The 21,776-nt window shown below is 39.6% G+C and overlaps 1 long non-coding RNA gene across 1 annotated transcript; it reads left to right on the top strand.

Annotated features, from left to right (window-relative positions):
- The first annotated feature begins 10,302 nt into the window (after positions 1 to 10,302).
- Positions 10,303 to 20,122, top strand: LOC116098276. Its single transcript, XR_004121773.1, has 2 exons — positions 10,303 to 10,581; positions 19,938 to 20,122. It is a non-coding gene; the product is annotated as an uncharacterized LOC116098276 (long non-coding RNA).
- Positions 20,123 to 21,776: the final 1,654 nt, after the last annotated feature.

Here is a 21,776-nt window from a genome sequence, read left to right as displayed (position 1 = left end):
ACATGTGTATGGGTACATATGCATGTATACCCACGTGTTTAGAGGCCTGAGGTTGATGTCAAATGACTTTTCTTCCTTGTGAGACAGCATCTCTCCCTGAATCCAGAGCTCACTGCTTTTGCTGGCCCTAGATCATTTTTCATACTATCTATTGAGGCAGGATCTGTCCCTGAACCCAGAGATCACTGCTGGATAGGGGATCCAGCTTGCTCCAGGATTCCTTATCTCTGCCTCCTGCATGCAGAGATTATGAGCAGTTTGCCAAGCCCACTTGGCTTCTGAATGGGTTCTGAAAATTCAAACACCAGTCCATACATTTACATAGCAAGCACACTACCCACTGAGCCACCTTCCTAGCCCCAAGATTCCATTTTCTTTTTTTCCTTTCTTTCTTTCTTTTTTTTTGTTGTTGTTGTTTTGTTTTGTTTTGTTTTGTTTTGTTTTTTGAGACAGGGTTTCTCTGTGTAGCCTTGGCTGTCCTGGAACTCACTCTGTAGACCATGCTGGCCGCATATTCAGAAATCCACCTGCCTCTGCCTCCCAAGTGCTGGGATTAAAGGCGTGAGCCACCACTGCCAGGCTCAAGATTCCATTTTCTAGAGGTATCCTAAAGGACTTGCCCTGACCTACTGTGAAATCACAGATCCTAACAATTAAGCAGAAACAGAAACAAGGGGGAAGACAGTGGCTTCTAAGGCCAAGCCCAACAGTTCACACTCGAGTTGACCTGATGTTTTAATCTATAACTGCTGAGTGTAACTGAGACTCTGCTAGTCATTTTTTAATGAAAGTTAGCATGTGCTAGCCTCCATAAGGGAACCTTTCATTATCTCACAATGATCTGCTCAGGCTTGTCCTAAAACCTAAGTATGGATTATTGTATCCAATAAACCCATGAATTTTTCCTGCAGCTCACATGACCTACATTTGTACCCACTTCATCAGCAAGCTGAACTACTGAAATAACCAGTTCAAATTCCCCCTACAGTTATGAAGGCTCCCCTTTAAACTATAGCTCACATCAAACCCATGCTCCTAAAATCTTGGAACTATCCCAGCTCCCCCTACAGATGTAAATCCCCTGTGCCTGCATGCTAACATAGAACTGGAAAGAATTACACAACATCCTTAGAACAGATGCATTCATATTCCATATTTGTAAGAAAAAACCTCTTCTGTTATTTTGGCACAGACATTTTTAAAAATCACTCCTATTAGCAGTAAAACATCTGTGCTCCCAAAGGGTTGGGCTGTATGCCATCATATGTTTCAGCCCTTAGCCCTGCAACTACCAGAACAGAAGAAGGATAAAAGGGCTATTATTATGCTACATATTAATATTACATATATTATTATTATATTATCCTGTAGCCCATATGTTCTAAATTTAAAGACATCTTATTGATAGAAATTGGCAAAATGGCAATTTTCCTAAAATATTATCAGAAAACATATACTAATAGACTATTGTTTTTATTGTATAAACTCTAAGATGTCTTCAATTTGTCTATCCTATCGAATCTCCTAATAAAAGCATAAACTAAGAGTATATGGTTTGGTCTTCCAGATGACTTTTATGCACATATGAATTCCTATCTCTCCATATAAATATATGGACTTTTTTATGTCAGAGTCTTGTAACTTTCATGTATCTTCTTTTTTTAATTAGATATTTTCTTTATTTACATTCAAATGATATCTCCTCTCCTGGATACCACCCCCAAAAAATATCAAAAACAAAAACAAAAAACTAACCTTGTTTCATCCCTTCTCCCCTGCTCACCAACCCACCCTCTCCCACTTCCTGGCCCTGGCATTCCCCTACACTGGGGCATAAACCTTCACAGGACCAAGGGCCTCTCCTCCCATTGATGACAGACTTGGCCATTCTCTGCTATGCATATGCTGCTGGAGCTATGAGTCTCACCATGTGTGCTCTTACTCTCTCGAACTAGTTAGTTCATATTGTTGTTTGTCCTAAGGGGCTGTAAACGCTTCAGCTCCTTGGGTCCTTTCTTTAGATCCTTCATTGGGGACCCTATGCTCAGACCAATGGATGGTTGTGAGTCTCTACTTCTGTATTTGTCGGGTACTATCAAAGCCTATCAGGAGACAGCTATATCAGGCTCCTGTCAGCCAGCACTTGCTGGCATCCACAATAGTGTCTGGGTTTGATGATTGAATATGGGAAGGATTCCCAGGTGCAGCAGTCCCTGGATTGTCCTTCTTTCGGTCTCTACTCCATAGTTTGTCTCTGCAACTCCTTAGATGGATATTTTGTTCCCCCTTCTAAGAAGGAACAAAGCATCCACACTTTGGTCTTCCTTCTTTCTGAGTTTTTTGTGGTTTGTGGATTGTATTTGGGGTATTCTGAGCTTCTGGGCTAATATCCACTTATCAGAGAGTGCATGTCATGTGTGGTTCTTTTGTGATTGGGTTACCTCACTCAGGATGATATTCTCCAGATCCTTCCATTTCCCTAAGAATTTCATAAATTCATTGTTTTTAATAGCTGAGTAGTAGTCCACTGTGTAGGCGTACCACATTTTCTGTATCCATTCCTCTGTTGAGGGACATCTGGGTTGTTTCCAGTTTCTATTATAAATTAAGCTGCTATGAACATAGTAGAGCATGTGTCCTTATTACATGTTGGAGCATCTTCTAGGTATATGCCCAGGAGGAATAGCTGGGTCCTCTGGTAGTACTATGCCCAGTTTCCTGAGGAACTGCCAAACTGAGTTCCAGAGTGATTGTACCAGCTTACAATCCCACCAGCAATGAAGGAGTGTTCCACTTTCTCCACAACCTTGCCAGCATCTGGTGTCACCTGGATTTTTGATCTTAGCCATTCTGACTGGTGTGAGGTGGAATCTCAGGGTTGTTTTAATTTGCATTTCCCTGATGACTAAAGATGTTGAACATTTCTTTAGTTCTTAGCCATTCGGTATTTGTCAGTTGTGAATTCTTTGTTTAGCTCTGTACCCCATTTTTAATAGGGTTATTTGGTTCTCTGGAGTCTAACTTCTTGAGTTCTTTGCATATATTGGCCCTCTATCAGATATAGGATTGGTAAAGATCTTTTCCCAATCTGTTGGTTGCCATTTTGTCCTATTGACAGTGTCCTTTGCCTTACAGAAGCTTTGTAATTTTATGAGGTCCCATTTGTTGATTCTTCATCTTAGAGCATAAGCTATTGGTGTTCTATTCAGGAAATTTTCCCCTGTGTCCATGTGCTCAAGGCTCTTCCCCACTTTCTTTTCTATTAGTTTCAGTGTATCTGATTTTATGTGGAGGTTCATGATCCACTAGGACTTGAGCTTTGTACAAGGAGATAGGAATGGGTTTGATTTGCATTCTTCTACATGCTAACTGCCAGTTGTGTTGCACCAGCACCATTTGTTGAAAATGCTGTCTTTTTTTCCACTGGATGGTTTTAGCTCCTTTGTCAAAGATCAAGTAGCCAACTGAACCAGTTGTGTGGTCCATTGGTGTATGGGTTCATTTCTGGGTTTTCAATTCTATTCCATTGATTCACCTGCCTGTCACTGTACCAATACCATGCAGTTTTTATCACAATTGCTCTGTAATACAGCTTAAGGTCCTTCTTAGAAGAGGGAACAAAATACCCATCTAAGGAGTTGCAGAGACAAACGATGGAGCAGAGACTGAAAGAAGGACAATCCAGAGACTGTTCCACCTGATAATCCTTCCCATACTCAATCATCAAATCCAGACACTATTGTGGATGACAGCAAGTGCTGGCTGACAGGAACCTGAGACAGCTGTCTCCTGAGAGGCTCTGACAGTGCCCGACTAATACCGAAGTAGAGACTCACAGCCATCCATTGGTCTGAGCATAGAGTCCCCAATGAAGGAGCTAGAGAAAGGACCCAAGGAGCTGAAGGGTTTGCAGCTCCTTAGGACAAACAACAATATGAACTAACTAGTACCCTCAGAGCTCCCAGGGACTAAACTATCAGCCAAAGAGCACACATGGAAGAACTCATGGCTCCAGCTGCATATGTAGCAGAGGATGGCCAAGTCCGTCATCAATGGGAGGAGAGGCCCTTGGTCCTGTGAAAGTTTATGCCCAAGTGTAGGGAAAGGCCAGGGCCAGGAAGTGGGAGAGGGTGGGTTGGTGAGCAGGGGAGGGGGCAGGAAACAGGGTTTGTTTTTTGTTTTTGTTTTCGTAATTAAGAAATTAAAATTAAAAAAAAAAAGAATTAACCATCCCCCTGCCCCCAAAATACCCAGCTACAGCCTCACAATAAGGTTCCTCCTTAATAACACGGTGTTCTATGATGAGTCTTCTGATTCGTTGACATCTCCACTTTCTTTTACTCTCCACTTAACTCTTTCAAAGGAAATCTGTGTTAGGAACATGTATGGCATGCTACAGGTGCCTAGGATAATATCTTAGCCCCCGTTAAATTGAGTCAGTGCTATCTACTTCCCAGCTAGGTCATAAATGGACATTCACAATATTATTGTGTTCCCTCACTTTAACTTTCAGTAATACCATCAGTATCACCATTTGACTTAATTAAGCTCAGGTAAGTCTGTTTCACTGGAAAAAGTAAATGTGGTAACTTACTTACCCTTCTAGTGGTCATAGATATGATCATGTTTCTTACTGCTTCATATGCAGTCTTCACTGTATATAAACTCAGGTATATCATACACATGGACCTATTTGGTTTTACTCCATAAATATTTAGTGACTGGCTATTTGAGGAAGTCATAATCTGACCATAGACAAGAACCAGTTCCTGCTCTCAGACAACTTACACATAGTAAATAGGACAATATATATACCAGGATTGCAGCAAAAGCCATGCTTTGTTCCATGCAAGGCATGGTTTGATAGCAAGAATAAAAGTCTTATGAAAGCACAGAGGGGCAATTAGATCCACATTAAGAGGATCAGGAGGGATCCTTAGTACAGGAAGTATCTGTGACTTGATATTCAAAGTAAATGTTTGATTTCAACATCTAGGATTAAAATGTGTAGGAGGAAGAAAATAGGAAGGGACAAATCCCACAGGTGAATAAGACATGAGGAAGAGACGTTTTCTCTGTCCTCTCTTGGATATCCAAGTGCTTGGGTTTGCACACCTATAATACAGTGTGAAGAAACCCTGTGCCTTTTGTCTGAGGTCTTGGAGGCAGAAGTTAGTCTGTCACTGCTTCTCAGGATGGAGTAGCCACATCCTCAATTTTTCTTCTTCTCCAGAATGATCCACGCGGAAAAAAAATATCTCCTTTCAAGAAGGGACTTAGAGACTCAGATAACAAATCTCTCCTTGGTGAGTCATGTTCTCCTTGGCAATCCAACAGCCCATGAATAGTTCCTTTCTAGCTTCTTTCTTTTCCACTTGTCTCTAATGGAAACATTGCCTCATGATTCCCTTTGCCAAGCCCTGTAGCTCACCTGAAGGCCTCCTTTAGGGTTTTGTGCTTGAAATCAATTCCTATTTCCCATAAACACATCAGCTAGGTTGTCTTCCTCAAGCACCTTGAGTGATACCAATCCACTGGAAGACATATTCTACTGATAGACAAGGCTAATAAAGTATCCAGCAAACAGTAGAAGCTCAATAAACGCTTGTTCCTGTGAAACTTCATTACCAACCTGCTTTGTGTAAAGTCCTATCTCATTTATCTGGTTTGTTTAGATATTTTGTTTTTGTTTGTTTGTTTTACTCATGATACTCTTCCCTTCTGAATTCCTTTTCCTGTGACCTTTCCCTCCACATAATCAGGTTTCCCTCAAACTTCACAACCAAACTTCACAACAATGCCCAGAGAAGAAATGTTCATGGGTATCTCTAATTTTTGCCAACAAGGACTCTTAACCATCAGCACTGTCCCCGACTCAGCACCACTATTTCTTTTTTTTTTAATTAGATGTTTTCTTTATTTACAATATCTCCTTTCCCAGGTTCCCCTCCAAAAGAAAAAAGAAAAAGAAAATAAACTAAGAAAAAATAAAATAAAATAAAAAAACCAAAAACTATAACAATCCCCTGTTCCCTCCCCTCTCCCTCTGCTCACCACCCTCCCCCTCCCACTTCCTGGCCCTGGCATTCCCCTACACTGGGGCATAGATCCTTCACAGGGCCAAGGGCCTCTCTTCCCATTGATGACCAACTTGGCCATCCTCTGCTATACACATGCTGCTGGAGCCATTAGTCCCACCATGTGTGCTCTTAGGTTGGAGTTTTAGTCCCTGGGAGCTCTGAGGGTACTGGTTAGTTCATATTGTTGTTCATGCTAAGGGGCTGCAAACCCTTCAGCTCCTTAGGTCCTTTCCCTAGCTCCTTCCAGCACCACTATTTCTATGGTTTCAAATTGCAGTAAGTATGAAGATCTTTGTACTAAGGATTGGTTGAACCAGACATACAACCTTTATACACCATAATAAGAATTCTTCAAAATAACCCCATGTGATTAATAAATTCTCCCACTGACATCTTGTAAGTCCTTTAAGCAAATACAAACCATTATAACCAATCCTGGGTGAATTCAACCCTTACAAAAGCATAGGCCACCTCACTAGAAGCCAGCTCCCACCCTAAAAATTCATTCTGGAAAGACATAGTGCTTATCAAAGTCTAGTAGAAAGCAGAAGAAATACTAAATTCTAGGAAATTTGACTATAATCATATCAATTTCAAATATATGCAATAAAGATGCCCACAGTGCTGGCAAGTTGCATTTTAAAATTAGCGTTGTAATTGATTATAAACTGAGCTTTTTAAAGTATGCCACATTTGAAGTGATTGTTGCACTAGAAATAATTTTCTATGTTTCAGCCAATGAATTTCCCTGCTGAAAATTCAGCCCTTGTTCAAATTAAGTAGGATCTCAAATTAGAAGACAGAAAAATGAGAAAATATTTCTTTTCTTTCTCATTAGAAGCATCTTCACTATGAACAAATTTGAAAAGCTTCTCATATTTCAAGAATTCATCTTTCGTTCTTGAATCCTTTTTAAAGAAAGGCGCTGTCAACACACTAGAGGCCATGTTTAGTGTCTGCTGACTGTTGGAGGAGTGAATTAACTGTTATAGTGAGGTCTGCCAAGAGGCAGCTTCCAGATTATCATTTTGCCATTATTGCATAGTGTTCTCCTGAAGGGAGAAACTTCCTTCATCCCCAGTTACATAAATAACTTATCTACATAAATGTGAATTGACATCACCTAGTTTTAGCCTATATGTCACAATGTGATACTGTCTCCATTTTGATGTTCAGATTATCCCAGTTTTAGACAGCACATACCCCTTTAACTGGAAAATTTGTACTTTATATTGTTTATAATTCTGCAAGCCATCCTACCAGATGGCCTCACAAGAAATTCTAGACCTGTTTTTCATTTTGTTTCTTTTTTAAGTAATATTTTTAAAATGTATTCTTTAGCAATTTCACACATTCACATAATTTATTTTGATCATATCCACCCATCATTAAGACCCTCCAACTCCCCCAATTGTCCCCACCCTGTCTCCCTCTCAAATTCATGCTCTTCTTTTTGTTGTTAATAATAACCTCTCAAGTCCAGTTAGTGTTTCCCATATGTGTATGAGTGTGAGGCTGGGACATGAGCTATACACCACAGGCCATATGCCCAAAGAAGAGTGGCTTTCTCTCTCCTTCAGCAGCCATTAAGTGCCAAGGGAGGAGCCTCATTCATCCATGATAGATTTTAACTGTCTTGATATCATGCAGATCTTGTATGAGTGACCTCAGGTGCTGTGAGTTGATGTGTACAACAGCAGTGCCGTGCCCAGAACTCTCTTTCTCACAACTCTCTTTCCCATCTGTCAGCTTTTACGTCTGTTCTTCCCATTCTTCCATAATGTTTCCTGAGCTCTTGATGTGGGAAGAGGGTAAATAACTGGCGCTTTGACCAGATACACATTAAGCGCTACTTGCTGCAAAATGAAGTTTCTCTAACTGAAAGTGAAAGCAACATACATCTATGGGTATAAACATAAATAAATAAATGTATGTTTAACAATGTGACAATCTAAAAAGTAGGTTCCACATAGAGTCTATAATCTCCCCAAGTACTGGCTTTTTACCAGGTTTATAGAACCAGATATAAAATGTATTCTCTGGAAACAGGCATATATACAACCAAAAAGCATTTGGTTACCTTCATAGCCATCAGGCCATTATTGTATTAGCAGGAACATCCTGCCAGGCAAGTCAATACTGTTGTATGCAGGGTCCAGTGGTGGATAAGAACACTGGTGTTGCTTCTTTTAGAGCAGCACCTTCTGATATCATGAAGCTATAGAGCAGAGAGAGAGAGTTTTCCGGTTGAGGTTGATTCCTAATAAATACTCCTTTTTATGTTATATATTTATCTGTTCTTTTAGAGGCCCCTGACTAATATAGATTGATAGATGTTTTGAATATTCATGTTTTGTATGTGTTTATATGACATTCTGTTTTTATCTATAACTATAAATTTTTGTCTCTGTAAATTCAAAACCATGAATGCGACCAATCTCAGATCAATAGTGTAGGATGTATTCTAGCTTCTGTCTTTTCCGTATTTATACTTGTTCTACCTGATACTCTAAAGCATGTTTTTACCCACAGTCTATGCACTTGTTGCTCAGTTCTGAGTCCCATATAATTTAAAAGTTACTAACATGCAACTTCTTAAGAGAAAGAAACCGAGTCATACTGAAGCATTTGTTGATCATTTTTCATATTCTATCTCAGAGTTTATACTTCAGATTCAGCTTTTAAAAAGTGCAAACTTCTGACAGTTCTTAATATATATCATTGGATTCATTCATCCTGTCATCAGTGGTAGTTAGGAATACATATTCGACAGGAACTTATTACAGTGTTAACTATGATGTCTTAAAACAATAACGTGAATAAAAAACTTCATATTTATTATATCTATTACTCTTATCATAAAACTAGGTTGTTATAAGGAGAAAATAATTTGAAACTCCAGTATTTTATGTGATTCAGCTTATTTGTAATTCACATCTCTATTCCTTAATTCTCTAGGATTTTACTCCTTACTAAACAGAATTAGTGGCAGGTTGTCTTTCTCAGGAGAGTCAGGTCAAGAAGTGAGCTAGGAGGCTGGAGCTATAGCTAAGCAGTTACAAACTCTGCCTGCTCTTTCAGGGGGCTTGAATCTGGTTCCCAGCAGCCATGTCACTAGGCTCATGGCTGACTGTATCTCCAGGAGATGAGAGAGTGCAGAACAGGTTGTAATGCTTATTGCGTAGTTGACCAAGCATGACCAAGCACCATGGGAAGCACACTTGTCCATTCTCCCACTACTAACCTCCAAACTGGGAATTTTGACTTTGGTAATTTTTTATGCTCTCTTTCCTGAAGCTTTATTTAAGCCAGAACAAATCTACATATTAGGTGTGAGACTCCACTAGGAGCCCCGTGATTCACCCGCCACCCACTTTAATTCCTCTTTGATGAACTTTGTTGAATACTTGACTTCCTGATGACTTGAAAGATATGCTTTGCTTTAATTCCTTTGCCAGTCAGCATCACTTCCCAAGGAATAGAGCTGTTAATCACACGGTAGACCAACACTGTGATGAATAAAATAATCTATGTGAACAGTGTTTTTCAGCCAATAGGTTCAACATTTTGAAATCTCAATCTCTAAAATAAGATTCAAAATATGAAAGAATAGGAATGGCCTGGAGAGATTGCACATTGATTAAAAGTACTTGCTGTCCTTTCACAGTACTTGGGTTTGGTTCTGAGCACCCTAATGGCAGTTCACAATTGCTGATAATTCTACCTCCAGGGGATCCAGTGATGCCCTCCTTAGCTTACTGGGGCAACAGGCACTCATACATGCACATACAATATTTTTAATGAAGGGAATTATATACATATATATAACATACACAATATGCATATGTATAATTATATAACATTATATAATATATTATACATACTATATATGTAATATATAATAAGTAATATTACATATAATATATATCATGACATATTTCTGTGTATATATATATATTTATATATCATTCATGGCAAATTTTTAATAAAATACAACAAAATAGATTTTAGGGTGATATAAGTTAATTTGTAAATTTTGTAAATTTTAGCTAAAGTAGTTCTGTTCCATGTGACATTAGATAAGTCCTTCTCATGTGTATACACATGAATCAACTAAGAATTCCATTAATATATGAGTTCAACTGGTCAACTATGATGCGATCTGTCCCATCACAGTTGACCTGTTGACCAGTTGATGTGATACTGTCCTAACATGCTTACAAGTAATGCTGAGGCTCTTGATGTATGGACCACAAATGTAACTCAGGTCTTAATTATTGCTTCCCATATTCCCCCATAATAAAATTTATCCAAGGTATTTAGAATCAAGATCATCCTCTTGGACTGCCTCATCCTGCTGAATCAAAATCTCTAAGAGAATCTAGGCACAATGACACAGACATGTATTCCCAGTACTCAAGAGGCAGAAGCTGGATCTGAGAAGGAGGATCAAAGATCTGCGACGAGTCTATGTTACATAACATACTTCAACAAAAACAAGGTGAGAAGCTGGAAACATAGCTTAATCAGTAAAGTACTAGAGTTTAAATTGAGGAACTGAAATCAAGTACTCATAATGCAGTTGCTATGGCACACACTTGTAATACCAACTGTGAGGTAGGAGGTAAAGATAGGAGAATCCCTGGAAGCTTGTGGATGAGCCAACATGGCCTATGTAGAAATGAGTGGCCTTGTCTCAAACAAAGATGGAAAACACCAGAAGAATGCCCCTAGAGATTATTCTCTAATCCTACAAACAAGCATACACACATACATCTGCAAACTTGCACAAGTATGTATACACATTCACACAAATATTTAATGGAAAGGACAGGAAAACTAACTATCTGACAGGCATGTGAAATAATTCAGATTATCAGCTAGGTAATAATCCTTGGTCTAGATAACCCTAGGGTCCAACCTTCACATGTCTCCATACTATAAATATACAGGAGCGACTAAAATTTTTTTAAAAAAAAACTCCTTGTGCTCTTTTTCAATCAGTTGATTCAGCTAACCTATGCATGGTGATTTATGCATGCTGATCACGGGAGGGGTGTAAGTAAAGCATGTATACTGGCCAGTCTTGGTAACAGGAGCCCTTTCTCAAAGACCCAGCTATTAAATGCTGCTGGGAAACAGATTAATGTCTACTTTGTATGGGTGTGTGCTGGGTGTGTGGTTTATGCCTGTATAGCCAGAGTTTTATTTCCACAAGAATTTTGGTTGGTCAGTAGCTAAAGCTGGAGTAGAAGAAAGAACAAAACCAAAAGGAAGTTTATAAGATGTGAAGAAACACTCTAGCATCTATCTGTTTAATGCAAACATTTTGTCACAAATAACCAATCTTGTTTGAGATGTGCCAGGTTCTCATTGTTTCTTTGATGTATGGATATATGTAAATAACCTATTTTATAACTAGCAAACTAATACATATGGATATAAACAAGTACAAAAACATGAACACATTTTATAGGCAAACATTCAGGTCATGATTTTTTTAAAAGTAGCCAATCAAAACATGTATTTGTGTTGGTTGCATTTAAGACTCCTCCATTCAACTCTGTGTCCCTTCCTTACCACTCTTTATAAAATAGAATTGTTGGAATAAATGAAATTTTCAGTCTATTGTTACTTAAATAATACACATGCTATTATTAATTCTATTCTTCAACTCTTTTGACACAACGGAGAAAATACTTTCTGGTATGTAAGTTCAAAGAAGGAGCCATCTTAGCAGACGTGAGCAGTTGTCTTGGGAATGCACATTTCTGAAAATTGATAGCATGCCTTTGTCTGGCAAAACAAAGCAACTTTCTTTCCTAGTTCCCTCTCTTCCTGTGTAACACAGACACATCTTTTCTTGTTTTCTGATCTTTCTGTCTTCCTTCCTTCCTTCCTTCCTTCCTTCCTTCCTTCCTTCCTTCCTTCCTTTTCCTCAATACTAATTTAGTATTGGATAAGTATATAAAATTTCAAACTAAACATACCTCTCAAGCTCCTTACAAGGAAACACCCTGGGGTCTCAGCAATTCCTCGGAGCTGTAGAGAAAAAAGATGCTGACTTCAAGTTCAAGCTAACATGAAGAGCAAAAGCAAATAAGGGTTAGAAGGAGACAGATGTTCAGATCATGTGTTTAAATTGATGATAAGTAAACAGGTTATTATAAACAAATCCAGACAGCTGGATGTAGTTAGAGAGTACTTATAAAAGAAAAAGGAGGATAAGTAACTAACATTAAATTCCTCTTGAAAAAAATGATGTAGAAAAATGCTAAGAAAATTTTGTCCTATTTTTGGATTTAAGGAGGGAGTTTCAGGATTTTGTTTTTCTCAGTCCCATAAATTGTGCTTACATTTACGTTGTACTCACCTAGACTTACTTAACATATGCTAAAAATAATAAGGACTTTCATCTCCTGGGACAAGTCGCTTGTTCCTATAGTTGTTACATTTTGGGCTCTTCAGCTGTGAGCAGTACCACTCCAAAGAAAAACAAGCAGCTGAGACAACACTACAAATTAAAAATGTCACTTGAACATACTCCTTCCATAAGGCAACCAAGGGGCCAGGGTAGCCCCTCGGTTTGGCAGGGTTGTTTTTGTTTTTGTTTGTTTGTTTTCCTTCCCTAAAAATCTGGAAAGCAATTGCATTTTCTATCACACTTTTGGGAACTTGGACAGCATCCAGACATCTGTAAGATGTGTATTTTTAATCACATCTGACTTTCACTTCCAAGTCTGTGTATAAAGACCTTGAAACTGCCGTATAGCCTATAAGGAGGTAAAGGCCCCTCGAGTGAGGCTCCAGAACCATTTGTTCCCAATTTCCCAACTAAACTTGAGTACATCTGTAAAGCTTGTTGTCTCCTGGTAAACAGGAAATCTGTTTGGATCTGGCACTGTTTCACTAACCAAAACTTCCTGGGTGCATGCTTTCAACTAGCTCTTTTACCATTGAACATTACATACCTTTTTACTTATAGAATATTTATTATGTAGAAAACATTACATGGGTATTGACATGAGGCAAGTCAGGAAACAACACATTGTCTGCTCCCAATAAGTGTGATCTATATGGTCAATAGCAGCCAAAGGTATCAGTAACTACCTGGAATGGAACAAAACACAATGTGATACCTGTAGTTATAGCCTAATGAAAAGGATAAGAACAACCAGGGTTTAAAATGTCAGAGAGAAAATTCCAAGAGAAATTGAATAGACAGCAATAGGTTGACCAGATGTACAGACTTAGTGGAGACACCAATATGTATCCTGATTGTATTGTGTCATATCATTCTCAAACATGAATGAAATTTAATGAAAAAAATAATATACTCAACTGATTATGGAAAAACAACTTTAAGTTTAAACAAGGGAAAGACCTTCCAATAGGAAACAAATAAAGAATATAAGCAAAAGCACAAAGACATAAAAAATGAAAAAGACCAAGAAATGAAGAGGGATAGGGAGTAGAGGGTAGATCAGGAAGGAGTTTGGGGTCAATATGATCAAAATATATTATATGAAATCTTCAAACAATTAATAGAAACACCAGTTTCTATTATAACATTTATATTTAACACTCACTGTTGTTACTTGCTACCTACATGTAGAGATAATATTTAAATAATCTATTAAATTATAGTAATATGTTCATTTATATACTGTATGCTATAGTTATTCTATTAATAGTCTAGTATACAGTAGAAACAAACCGAAACCATCTATGTGACAGCTATGAAGCTGATAATCACCTGCCACTTCTAGCACCTGAAAAAGTGTTCTGCTAATACTGTTGGGCACTTGATAGACCTTTTCTTTGAAGATGAAATAAAAAGTGCATCTTGTTGTCTATTTTGATTTGTACACTCTACTTTTTTTACTTACAAATGTTTATTATATCAATATATATTTATTATGTATTTGATAATTATTTTATAAAAACATTATTAAGCAAATTCTGATATGTTAAATGGCTTCTTGGATTCAATAGTCAAGATACTGAGTGTGTAATTTTCTTCTGTTTTGATCAACATGCCATAGAATATTCTCATAGAAAAATGTATATTTACTTGTACAGTTACTTCCTATCCTACATGAATGTGTGTACGGGTACATGTGTGCATGCATGTACATTCGTATGCAGGTCAGAGGACATCTTGAAGGAATCCATTATTTCCTCTACCAACTGGGATTCAGGAATCAAACACAGGCCTTTGAGCTTGGCATTCAGCTCCTCTACCTGCTGAGCCATCTTAGAGCCCACAGAAGTAAAATTTTGTATTACATTGTGTTTAGAATCTTTAAACTTGTGATGGAGAACTTGAGTTATACATGACATTAACATTTTGTCATTTGGACCCTACATAACCATAAGTAATGTATGGGATACCTTGATTTTTCTCCATTGTTAGTGCAACAATTTTCTTTTTTCCATAGTATATTTATGTTCCATTGTCTATTTTTCATTCCTAGTTCTGTCTAAAATAACCCCTAATTTATGAGAAAAGTTTTTAAACATCATTCATATATCATGTCTTTATTTCAGACCCTCTATCCCTTCCAGTGAAACTCAGATAAATCCCATCTTCCCCAATATGACTCTAAGCTGTCTCATTTCTCTGTCTCCTTTTTCTGGTCTCAGTAGAGGTCTGAATGGAATTAAGCCTTTAACTACCCCGTAGTCCACTGTTCTTGGATGCAGCTTTGCTCCGATTGAAATTGTACTGATTGGTTTGTGCCAAGTTCCTTTTTCCTCCTGTAGCGTGCATGTGTGATTGGAGCAGTAATGAAATTGTTTTTCTCTTCTGGCTTGGCAGGGGCCCATCTAAGAAAGGCTGGTTGGCAATCATAAGTGCCCAGTAACTGGTAGAGAGTTAGATGAGTGAATCAAGTCTGCTTATGGACACAAAGCACATCCCTCAAACAGACCCATATCTTCTGTGGTGTTATCATGAAATTCCTAAATGTTTAGTTAGCCTCACAAAGTTAGTATGCACTGTTGGTGTCAAGCGATAGAACACGGGATGAATAATATATAGATACACAAATACATTAATGTTATCTGTGCAATACCCAGGAACTGGCCATACAAAATCTAGTCATACAAAAACTGTCTGCCATAATTTGTCTGTAGGCTCAAGGCCATAATGTAAAAAAAAAAAAAAAAAAAAAAAAAAAAAGCAGTTAGAATCCAGTTAGCTTGACTTTCTGAATAAGAGCATCTATAAGCAGAAGTCACCCCAGGGTGGGCATGAATGACACAGGACAGCCGGCATGAGGATGACCACCAAGATTAGCTGGGTCAAGACATCAGGCAGCCCAAGCAGCCATGGCAGGCTGAGCAGATGCAGAGGCCTGATCAAGTGTCACCTCCCCTCATCTCCATCTGTTTGCTCGGCTGACCCCAGAGCTGGCCCCAGCTTTCTTTCAGGGCCCTCGGGCAGCTGGGACCTGAGGAAAATGAGTGTCATGCGAGGGTGTTTGGCAACTGTGTGTCTGATGTGTGCTCATAAGTCATGGTAGTGAGGCAGTGAGGTGTCAGCTTACAATTTCTGCATACTTCCTCTCCACACAGCCCACCATTGCCAAACAGAGGGAGAGGAGGTGGTGGGTGGCAGGAGTCTCCACACCAGCAATTTAGGGAATGAAGTCTGTCTGCTCTGGGTCTTCACATCTTCCCTTATTCACCAGACTGAGGAAGGGGGAGGGTCTTGTTGGCCTCTTGACTGTAAGTGTAAGCTTCAGACTAATGCTGGAATGTCTGACTCCTTGAATCGGAATAGCAGCTTGGCCAGTACCCAGCTATATGACCTCGGGGAAGTTGCTCAACTCTTGGGAACCTCAATGTTCTCTTCTAGAAAATTATGCTGAAAACACTCAAAGATTTAATGGCACAATCTTATTGAGGGCCGGAGCACAGAGCCTACAGCATAACAACATATCAATATGACAACTGTTGCTATTATTCAAATGTATAGCCCCAGAGATACTCCTAGGCAAGTCAGAGTTTTGCCCGGAGAATTTAGTATTCTTTAAAGAAAGAAAGAATTGTGGTTTTTATTTGACATATAACTTTTGTCAAACTCCTGCAAAAATCCCAGCCTAAATGGTGGGCTGTGAATGCCCACCTCTGGGTGTTCATACACACAGTGCTACACAGATGTCTACTGAAAATAACAAGTTCACAGTCTCATGAAAGCAAGTAATAAGACATCAAGAAGAGGCCGAGGAGTCTTTGAGAAGACTACACACTGGATATGGAAGTCAACACTGAGATCCACAACGCATTTAAAGCAGAGAACAATTGACCTGTGATACCTAGCCCCAGCTGACATGTCTGAAGCACAACTGCCACTCCTCAGGCTCTGGGAAGAGAATGAAGTGGGGATGGAAAGATTTGTATGTGTGTGTGTGTGTGTGTGTGTGTGTGTGTGTGTGTGTGTGCTCATGTTCATACATTCGCACACGTGCACATGTGTATCTGTCTGTCTGTGTTCATGTATGTGAACATGTGCCCATGAACATTTTCAGAGGTCAAATGTCAATATCAGGTGTCTTCATTAATCACTTTTCACTTTACATTTTGAGCTAAGTTCTCTCCCTGAACCTACAGTTGGCCAATTAGACTAGACTTGCTGACCTGCAACCTCCCAGGGTCACCCCTGTCTCTGTCCACTGAGCTCTGAGACTACAAGCACAAACCACCAGCCCATCTTACTTTTTATAGCCATTCTGGGAATCAAAAATGTAGGTCCTCATGGTTGTGCACCAAGGACTTTACCAACTGAGGATCTCCTTAGCCTCCACTTCTCTTTAACTTTAATGTTAACTCTGATCTACTGCTAATGGCTGCCTGGAGTTGAAAAGAGCAGTATGTTGGGCAGCGTCTGTCACAATCGTCAGTACATGCCCATCTGTCACTAAGATGACCTTCAATTCTTTCCGAAGCTACCTGTGGCCTTCACTAGAACTCCTCTCTCTTGAGCTTTCTATATGACACCGTTATGTGTTGCTTACTCCTTTTGAAGGAAGCACTCCTGTTCTCAGACAGAAAAAGGCAAAACAGCCATCTGCCACAAAAGATGTATCTCCTTTCAGCCTTCCTCTGATTCACTGTCTTGAATCTGGGTCATCTCTCCCCACCCACCAGCAATCTCGGCTGAAGTGTCTGTTCTCCATAGAGTGTTTCATATCCTTGGGACCTGCTTTCCTTCTAGTTCAGAATGCCTTTGGTGTAGGGGGTGGGAAAGACAAACCTTCTCTCCTCCAGAAATTTCTTCTAATGTGTTTCCTCCCCCCCCGCACACCCCCCACGTCAGAGTCTATTGGAAACACAAAGACCTCAGCTCATTGGGGGTTAGCCACATATCTAAGTACATCCATCACTTCTTCCAACCCTGGTTTTTATCAAGATGAGCTCCTCTGCCAGGGCACAAGAAGCATATCTCACCATGTAGCTGGCATGATCAATAGCACTGTGCCCTTTCACAGGCCACAGTGGGCATTTTGTTTTCCACACTGTAAACCCTTCAGGATGTCTGCTTTGCAGCTGATGTGTTGGCAGAGCCTTCAGGCTCCATTCCTAACTGTTGTTCGATCAGGTCCAGTTCAAGGAAAACTTATTGAGTAAAAACAAAATCTGTGCACAGCATGCTGCTGGCTGCAGATTCTGCAGCAAAGGAAATTCCATTGCAAGGGAATGTCAGCCAGCCCCTGAAGAGCCAACTTTCTAGCCCTCTGTAAGCAGTCAGAAAGCTGAGCTGACACATGGATCCCAGCAAGCTCACTACAGTAAGATATACTGGCAGTATTTTCTTCCCCAGCTCTTGCCTCAGACAGGGAAAAAAAATCAGAACCATTCAGCCTTAAGGAGAATGGTGAAAAGTGAAGGAGAAGAAGGGGAGAAAGTGTCTTGTTTAAAATGTTAGCTCCCAGGCACTCACCAGCTCCTAAGAGGATCATCGCTGAGAGAAGAACCTAAGTGTGTGTGTGTGTGTGTATGTGTGTGCAGGCGCGCTCGCGTGCGTGCGTGTGCGCATGTCTTTTGTTTTATAAAAATATACTTAGATATAATAATAAATAAATCGTTTTAAAAAAATATAAGGTAGAGAAGGAATATATGTTTGGTAGATGTGTTGTCAGGTATGGGGGAAGGGGGTGCCTCTGTGGCCCATGCTGAGGCATCCCTTTCCCCAGAGGGACCAGCCACATGCTATAGTATAGAATAGAGTTTATTCAGGGTATGGGGAGGGGAATTGAGAGGGTAGTAGAGACAGAGAAAGGGAGAGAGAGAGAGAGAGAGAGAGAGAGAGAGAGAGAGAGAGAGAGAGAGAGAGAGAGAGAGAGAGAGAGAGAGAAGGAGAGGAGAGGAAAAGAGAAGAGAAGAGAAGAGAAGAGAAGAGAAGAGAAGAGAAGAGAAGAGAAGAGAAGAGAAGAGAAGAGAAGAGAAGAGAAGAGAAGTAGAGGCTGGCCATGAGCACTTGGAAAGAGAGGGAGGGAGTGAAGAGTGGGGCAGATCAGGAGCAAGAGGACAGAGCAAGAAAAAGAAACCAAGAGAGAGAGGAAGGAGCAAGCAGCCCCTTTTATAGTGAGCCAGGCACGCCTGGCTGTTGCCAGGTAACTATGGGGCAGAGCCTAAACAAAATGTCAACATTGTGTGTGTGTGTGTGTGTCTGTCTGTCGGTCTGTCAATGTCTGTGTGTCTATGTCTATCTGTGTTTGTGTATGTGTGTGTGTGTGTGTGTGTGTGTGTGTTTGTATAGCAGAAGACATGTTTCTCAAGCACTATCCGCCTTATTATTTTTTGACAGGGTCTCTCACTGGTCAAGTAGTTTAGTCTGGCTGGCCAGTGATCCCTAGGGATACACTTGTGCCTGCCTGCCCAGTTCTCAAATTATAAGCATGCACCATCATGTCTTGTTTTTATAACATGGGTTCTGGGAATCAAACTGAGGTTCATATTCTTGTAAGATAAGCACTTTACCAACTTAAGCACCTTTCTAATTCATTAGGATTCTGCTTTTCACATACACTGTGAATAGTCTTGCTAGAGTTCCCATGTATGCAAAGAATACATGTATGCATGGAACTCTGCAAAGCATAGAGCCTTCACAGACCAGTGAAGAAACAGGCTGCTCACATGGAACATATGAAGGGTTCAGAGCACTGATTTCCCAGAGGCAAGTAATGGTATAGTATAGAATAGTTTATTCAGGGTATGGGGAGGGGAGTTAAGATGGTAGTAGAGACAGAAAGAAAGAGAGAGAGAGAGAAAGAGAGAGAGAGAGAGAGAGAGAGAGAGAGAGAGTAGAGAAGTAGAGGCTGGCCAAGAGCACTTGGAAAGAGAGAGAGGGGAGTGAAGAGAGGGGCAGAGGCAGGAGCAAGAGGACAGAGCTTTTAGCTCTCAAAGGTTTTAGCTCTGACCCAACCCATGACAGCTGTTTTGTGGAGTTTCTGTGGCCCACATTCAGGCTGTATACCATCTATTTTCTCTATCTAGTTTTATGTTCTAAGACTGGCAAGGCTGACAGCAACATCTGCTGATAAGAGGCAATGGGCAAAATGGGCTTCAACAATATTGGAAGCCACCCTTGTTTGAGTCTGAGAAGGTTCTGGACTGTTTCTGACAAATGAAGTTATCACTTGCCTCAGTTTCATTTGTGAGTGTGATGTATTGTAAATAATGAACTCTAAAAAAATATCAGAGAGAAGAAAGAAAGGAAAAGGAGTGAAGGAGAGAGGAGGATGGAAGAAGAGAAAAGTACAGGCTTATAAATCAAGATCTTGGAAAATATTTCAAATTTTGTTTATTGCCAATAACTATACAGTATTCCCTCTTCTCTTTTCCTTCCAGAGCCCCAGATCATCCAAGTGTCTATTATAGATGTCCTGCTTATCTTAAAAGAAGCTGAGCTTGCTCCAGCTCCAAGCATCAAACCCAAGGAGTCCAGTTGGCTGCTATTCTAGCAACTTCAGTGCATAGCATCTCCCAGTATTTATACAGAGATGAAATCTTGGATTAAAATAATCTAGAGACAGCATAAAATTATCCATAATTCTATAGTTATACAAAAGGTAACTTACAGTTGTGTCTAATAAGATCACATAATTTATAACTACAAAATGCCTAGGCACAGCTTCCCTCAAGTATATAATATATTTCTATAATATATTTCTGTCCATGAAACCAATGAACATTTTGAGCTGGAGAACTATAAGTAGGTGCCAGTCCTAAGCACTATTCACATTGGGACTAGATGTGAATCAAACATCCAGGACTCTACCTAAATATACCAGTTATAACTCTCCCCAGACACTAAACCTTGGCTTAGAGGATGTTCAAATAACCAGTGAGGAAGTAAACTCCCCCTAGATGAGAATACAGATAAAGTTTGACATATGTATGTTTTGTTCCTGACTCAGATACAATCAATATTTTACTCAGATTGTTTTGTTTGTTTATTATATTTTATTTTATTTCTGAAATAGCCAACATTTCCTACTAATGTTACAAGCAAGAATATAGTCTCCCCTTTTCTGGCTGCATCCTTGGAAAGAGCAGTGTGTGGTAGTATTGCAAACAATGCTTTTTGTGTGTTTATGAAAATCATGGTCACAGAGTATAAACAGCTATATTTTCACCTGCAACACATAGAAGAATGACAATTGCACAGCTAACTGCTCAGGAACACAATTCATAAATCCATCCAAAGTTTAAGGTTACCATCCGACCTAGCAGTTGTACTCTTGGACATGTGTGTCCATGAGAGATGTAATTGTGTGCTTGTGTGAAATGTGCACATCGGTACCCCAAACTACAATCCAGATAGCTAAAAAATGAAGACAGCCTAGATGTTCATCAATTGATGGAGGAACTAAAAACATGATCTACCTAGGAGCTGAGAAGATGGCACAGTAGGTAAAATCCTTGCCATACATGCATGAAGATCTGGATGTGAGTCCCTAGCTCCCACATAAAAAGCCAAAGTGATATATACCTGGAGTCTCAAGGCGTAGAGAGGTAGAGACAGGAAGCTCCAAGAGGAACCAGGTGCCTGCTCACTTGTCATTCTAATCCAAGGTACATTTTAGCCTGAGGTACAGAGAATGACCCTGTTTCAAACACAGACAGAACTAACCATATTGAGAAAAACACGTGATCTAGATTTCTGGACCCTGTATGTTTACACACATGCAGATACACTCACAAGAAATGCGCCCACACACATGAATAATATGTACAGATATAACACACATACATGCACACACACACACAAACACTTTAAAATAATAAGATGAATAGCTATTGAAGACATCGATGCCAACATTGAGCCTCTATTCATATATTCATGCATGTGTGCCCTGCACACATCACAAAAACATAACATCTACCATCCACCTGTAATACTACACACACACACACATACGAGTTTTTAACATTTTGTTTATATATACCGCAAAGTATCACCTGCAATGAAAAGCAATGGTACTTCTGAATGTTACAACAGAGGGAAGTTTGCAAATATCATGCTACGTCAATGAAGCAAGTCACCAAAGATCATACAGTATTCCATTCCATTTACATCAGATACCAAGATAAAACATCTAGGAACAGAAAGCAGAGGGATAGATCATTCTTTGGGCTAAGCAGTAGACAATTAAATAATTCAATGCCTATCTATTTGTTTGGTTT

The sequence above is a fragment of the Mastomys coucha genome, unplaced genomic scaffold, assembly GCF_008632895.1.
Source record: "Mastomys coucha isolate ucsf_1 unplaced genomic scaffold, UCSF_Mcou_1 pScaffold20, whole genome shotgun sequence".
NCBI lineage: Eukaryota > Metazoa > Chordata > Mammalia > Rodentia > Muridae > Mastomys > Mastomys coucha.
Note: the sequence above shows the minus strand (reverse complement) of the source record. Positions and strands in the feature narration are given on the sequence as shown.